The following is a 6,227-nucleotide window of genomic DNA, read 5'->3' on the forward strand; positions in this document are numbered from 1 at the left end:
ACCCTTTTAGATTCGATTAGATATAGATTAGCCTGTCGATGATTGATGATAGAATAACGGTGTTTATCATTACTGCTGACCGAAAAAGAAAAAATCATAACTAATTTATTATTAACTCAGTTGATCAAAAAAAGAACATCTCCACACACAATTCTACCAATACACGCTAATATTCACACACATTGCTTTACCTTTTGCATGTTCAGGTTTGTTTTTTTTTTAAGAATGTATTGACTTGTTTGTTATATTTCTACTTGCCAGCCTCACAGTCCTTTGTTTCCTTAAAAGCATCATGCCTGGGGACCTCGTCAAATGGGAATGCTAGTTTGATTTGTTGAATGGTCAAGATTGCAAGGACTAAAGTTCCATTCTAACAGGTATTTGGAAGTATGTGTTCGTTGTGTGTGTGTGTGTGTGTTGATGTTGTTTTTGTTGTTTTATTGTTGTTTTGCAGAGAATCTTACCACTGAGCTATCCAAGCCCCGTCAGCTAATATGTGTTTAACCTTTCTCACACACACAAATACACACTTACACGCATACACACACACACACACACTCGCACGCACACAAACTTGTTCATTCTGTCATCTCTCAAGCTACCCTATATCGCCTTAAGATGGTAACATTTTCTGTAACTTGAGAAACTACGTAATTCACACTTTGTAGGAAATAACTTTAAATATTGTCTCTTGAGTATGTCATGGGGTTTTGATTTATTTTTCTTTCCTTCCTAGAATGCGCTAATATGGCAGGAGGAAAGAAGCGGCAGACATCCATTGTAGACTGTAAAAATCTAAACAAAGTTCCAAGACTCGATCAAGCTTCCCCTGAAATTGACTGGTCGAAGTGCCTGTTTTGTCAAGAAACCATTGAAAATTCTCCTCTCACAAACCCTAAAAAAGCAACCAAGTTAAATTGTATTGAAGACACTTATGTTGCCATTTCTGAGGATATCAAACTTTTTCATGACTCAGGTAGATTGCCAATAGCATTGAAATTCAATATTAACCAACCTGTGAAATGTCTTGCTAGTTTTTTGAGAGACAATGATGGACTTTACCATGAGAATTGCAGACACAGGTTTCATAAATCAAAACTCAAAAGGCTTGCAAAGAAGATAAATCAATGTAATAGTGAAGCAGTTGCAAGTCCTGATACAAGAGGCACATTAAACACATCACATATAAGCAAACACTGCTTGTTTTGTAAGGGTTGTGAAGGGGAATTGACTGAGGTCCGGACGCTTGCTCTTTCACAAAAAGTCTACTAGGAAGCTGTCCTTCTTTCAGATACAAGTATTCTTAGAGTATTTGCGGAGGGTGATCTTATTGCGGTGGAAGCAAAGTATCATAAGCCTTGCCTTATACTGTTCCACAGAAGAGCAGACGATTTTAGATGTAAAAATACTTCAGACAACAAATACAAAACACACATTGCAGAATGCAAACAGGATATTGTCAATTTTATTGATCAACAACAAGCTCGCACATACACAAATGTTGTGTTTAAGCTGAATGATCTCTACAATTTACTTTTGTCAAAATTAAATGCCATAAATGTGTCGGATGTATGTGTACTGTTGTGTCTGTCTGTTAGTGCGTTCGCTTCTCTTTCCTGTAACCTTACTCTTCGTGGGCTTTCCCACCTAGTACCAGCGTCTTTGAATGCTTGAGTAAGAACGTGATAAATCTCTACTCTGTATCAATTACTGTCACTGTCAACCTAGGATGGGTGAAAGGAGTTTGAATGAAAGTGCATTTCCTATGTAGTTCAGTTTGTGTTTGTACGTTGACTAGTGAGGAACGTTAGCCACTAGCTCAACCTATACTTAGTTTTATACAACCTTTATTACGTGCCTATTTTCTACTGTATTCTATATAATATATTATGTGTGTGTCGTCATAAATAAATAGTCAATATAACTACAATCGGTTTTAATTCATTCAGACTTTCAATGTTGTGTTAACCAAGAACCCACTATAACCACGACACCACAATTGGCGACGAGGATTATTGTTTTTAATAACATTAATATTTAATAGCTGTGTTTCTACATACAAATGGCGGACATTCCAATTCCAAAGGAGTACCTTCCTCATCCTGGTGAGCCTGTTTTACCTTACAAAAATTGGATTAAAGTGTTCGAAAACTTCATATTCATGAAAAACACTATCCGTAAACTAGGCGATGAGGAACAAAATCGGTATCTATTTACGCTACTTGGGTTCGAAGGAGTTAGGATATTTTCTGCTCATCCTATAGCAGACAGAATATCCACTGTGCCTCACACAGAGTTCAAAGCTGCCGTCGCAGGCTTATTCCAACAGCCTGTAAACCCATTCCGTGCATACTATGACTTGGAACAACGGAAACAAGGTGCCACCGAATCTACACAAGACTTCCTTACAGCTTTGAGGTCACTGATGGGTGATTGTGACTTTGGTGGCAGAGAGGAACATCACCTCGCTATTCGTCTTGTGTGTGGATGCTACAACAATGATACACAGAAAAAACTGTTGGCGCTTCCCACCATCAACCTGGACGAAGTCATCCGCATCATGCAAGCAGATGAAACAGCAATGCAGAGTTCCGCTGCCATTGGCAACGCCACAGCATCAAATGTTTACAACATACGTAAACATAGCCATCACCATCAGAAACACCCGCCACGTCAACAGCGACAACAACACAGCACGACGAAACACAACAGTTATCTTCAAAACGGCCCAGTTTGTCACAACTGTGGTCGCCCTGGACATCGCTCCAAAGATACTACGTGCCCTGCATTACAGCAAACATGTCGCCAATGTGGAAAATTGGGACATTTTGCTCACGTATGTCGTTCAACGAAGTTAACTCAAAAAGTGCGCACCGTTTCCCAGCGCATCAACAATGTGAGTACTCCTGAACCATTCTACATTTCTATCCAATTGGAAACCGGTACTTCTCATGTCAACATATCGGCTCAAGTTGACACCGGCTCAGAAATTTCAGGAATATCTCAACGTGAGTACCATAAACATTTTAGGCACTTCCCTCTACTCCCTCCAGTCCCATTGAGAAATTTCGACAATAGCATAATTCCAGGCAACGCTATTGGTCGTATTACAACTAACGTTGGTTACAAGGGCCGCAGAGCCACTGCAGAATTTCATGTATTACCACCAACATGCAAAGCTGTTATAGGACAAGACCTTATTCAAGGCTTGGACCTACAGATCAATGGAAGCACCCTTCAGGTATGTGCTGTTACAGACTCCAAGAACGATTTTCTACTAAAATACCCTACATTACTATCGGAGGAAATGGGCACCTTCCCCGACTACGAACACGTCATTGACGTAACAAGCGACGCTTTCGCAACTGCTCAGAAATTACGACCTCTTCCTCTTTCACGGAGAGACAAAGTTGCCAGCGAAATCAAGGTGATGGAAGACCTTGACATATGGGAGCCGGTCGACAAATCAACATGGGTCCATCATTTAGTCTCAGTAATGAAACCAGATGGCAACGTTCGCGTCACCACAGATCTCTCACCTCTAAATACCTACGTCGTTCCTGACAGATTTCCGCTACCTAATCCAAAAGATCTATTCTTGGAACTTAAAGGAGCAAAGATATTTTCTAAGCTTGACCTCAGAAAAGCTTTTTACCACATCAAACTCTCTAAGGAATGTCGTCATCTCACCACAACGATTACTCATCAAGGTCTACGCCAATAAATGACTTCCAATGGGCCTGAAAGACGCCGCCTCTGTATGTCAACGTCTAGTATCACAGACACTTTCAGACTGCCCTGGAACTATCGCTTACGTGGATGACATTCTGGTGTTTGGATCTACACAAAAGGAGCACGATCACAACTTAGATGAATGCTTAAAGCGCCTTTCAGCCAAAGATTTTCGTCTTCAATTGCCAAAATGTGAGTTCGGCGTAACATCAGTTAAATTTTTGGGACATGTCATTTCATCCAATGGTATCACCCCAGACCCAAAAAATGTCAAACCGATCATCGACGCACCAACTCCTCGCACAGTCAAACAGGTGCAAAGTTTCCTCGGCATGGTAAACTATTACCAAGATTTCATCAGCAACCTTGCCACACTTGCAGAGCCTCTACGCAACTTAACACGGAAAGGCACTCGCTTTGTTTGGTCCCAACGTTGTGAGAAATCGTTCGACAGTTTGAAAAACGCAATTGCAGGAAACGTTAAAAATTTTATTTTTGACCCCAACGCACCAACTTTCGTTACAACGGATGCATCAGACGTCGGGCTTGGTGCCGTCCTCTCGCAACTACAAGATGGTCGTGAAGTTCCCATTGCACATGCTTCACATACATTACAACCTCGAGAACGCAACTACGCTGTGAACGAGAAAGAAGCTCTTGCTTGTGTTTGGTCATGCGAAACATGGGAAAAATTTCTTCTAGGACGCCCATTCACACTCAGAACAGACCACGCCGCTCTCACAACTCTTCTTCGTTCATCCACAGACTCACGCAAGTCCAGCAAATTTCAACGATGGCTGCAACGTCTATCTGCCTTTGATTATACTCTACAATATCGCAAAGGCTCACAAAACTTCGTAGCCGACGCCTTAAGCCGTCTATCACTGCCATCATCAACATCTGCTTTAGACGAATCTGAATATAACATGATGATCAGGTCAATAAATGCAGACCATCTAACAATTCAGAACATTATTCAGTATACAAATCGGGACCCTATTCTTCAGATAATCTGCACTTATGTTAAGAATGGCTGGCCTCAGAAAAAGCAACTCGACGCAAATGCCATGTCTTACTATATGGTTCGCAACGAAATCCTTACAGATAACGGTTATTTGATGAGAAATGACCGCATCATCGTGCCCTCCACCCTTCGCAAAACACTTCTAAAAAATGCACATGTAGGTCACCCCGGCATCGTGCGCATGAAAAGAAAACTACGTGAGACCTACTGGTGGCCAGGCCAGGACTCTGACATAGAACGCTATGTAAAGCACTGCGCAGGATGTCAACGCAGTGACAAATCAATGGCTCCAGCTTCAGTACCGCAAACAACAATTCCGCTGCCAGACAAACCATGGAAAAAATTAGCAATCGACATTTCTGGCCCATTCATCATCGCACCCCAGTCCTCCAAATTCATTGTTGTTCTAATGGATTATTACTCAAAATTCCCCGAGGTTCTTCTTACTTCAACCATCACTTCATCTAAGATCATCACATGGTTGACAGAAATCTTCTCTAGATACGGAGCACCTGATCAAATTGTATCTGACAACGGCACGCAGTTCACAAGTGCTGAATTTGCCGCTTTCATGGAAAAATTTAATATTCGTCATCTTCGCACAGCGGTATACAACCCGCAATCTAACGGTTGCGTAGAACGTTTTAATCGCCACTTGAAATACGGCATTCAAGCCTTTCAGGATGACAATCTTCCTTGGGAGACTGGCATTCACAATCTCCTAAGGAACTATCGTGCAACAGCTCTCAATGCCAATACCAAAAGTCCAGCAGAGCTACTATTCGGAAGGAAAATGCGCCTGCCTTTCGAAGTACAGAAGGATTCATCGAAAATACCGCCAATACGTGGCGAAAACGTCATATCACCATCTGAATCTGCTCCGACAATAACGTCACGAGGTCCCTATCGTGTCGGCGACAACGTGCTTGCCCGGAAGCCTAACGTATTAAAAGGACTATCACCATGGTCTCGCCCTCTCTCTGTCATTAAAGTCCTTAGTAATTGGACATACCTTCTTTCGGATGGCCAGGTATGGAATGCAAGAAAACTAAGAAGATTCTTGGATAGTGATATTCAATGGATTTACACTGCCCAGAAATTACCAAGAAGATCGGGTCGCCAAAATCGAGGAGTTCCGCCTGCTCGATACCCTGAACAATATTAATTCTTGCATTGATTTCAGTCTGTTAATTTCTAATTTCTTAATTTAGAAGGGGAGAGGATGTTGTGTCTGTCTGTTAGTGCGTTTGCTTCTCTTTCCTGTAACCTTACTCTTTGTGGGCTTTCCCACCTAGTACCAGCGTCTTTGAATGCTTGAGTAAGAACGTGATAAATCTCTACTCTGTATCAATTACTGTCACTGTCAACCTAGGATGGGTGAAAGGAGTTTGAATGAAAGTGCATTTCCTATGTAGTTCAGTTTGTGTTTGTACGTTGACTAGTGAGGAACGTTAGCCACTAGCTCAACCTA

At 41.7% G+C, this 6,227-nt stretch overlaps 1 long non-coding RNA gene across 1 annotated transcript in view; it reads left to right on the plus strand.

Annotated features, from left to right (window-relative positions):
- The window catches only part of LOC144963876 (uncharacterized), a 1,379-nt gene extending 604 nt beyond the window's left edge, over positions 1–775 (plus strand). The window contains exons 2-3 of the long non-coding RNA XR_013643729.1: positions 262–377; positions 737–775. This is a non-coding gene — a long non-coding RNA (uncharacterized LOC144963876). The remainder of the gene's footprint in view (positions 1–261; positions 378–736) is intronic.
- The last annotated feature ends 5,452 nt before the right edge of the window (positions 776–6,227 follow it).

Source organism: Berghia stephanieae, chromosome 1 (genome assembly GCF_034508935.2).
Source record: "Berghia stephanieae isolate SIO BIC M18660-M18661 chromosome 1, UCSD_Bste_1.3, whole genome shotgun sequence".
NCBI lineage: Eukaryota > Metazoa > Mollusca > Gastropoda > Nudibranchia > Aeolidiidae > Berghia > Berghia stephanieae.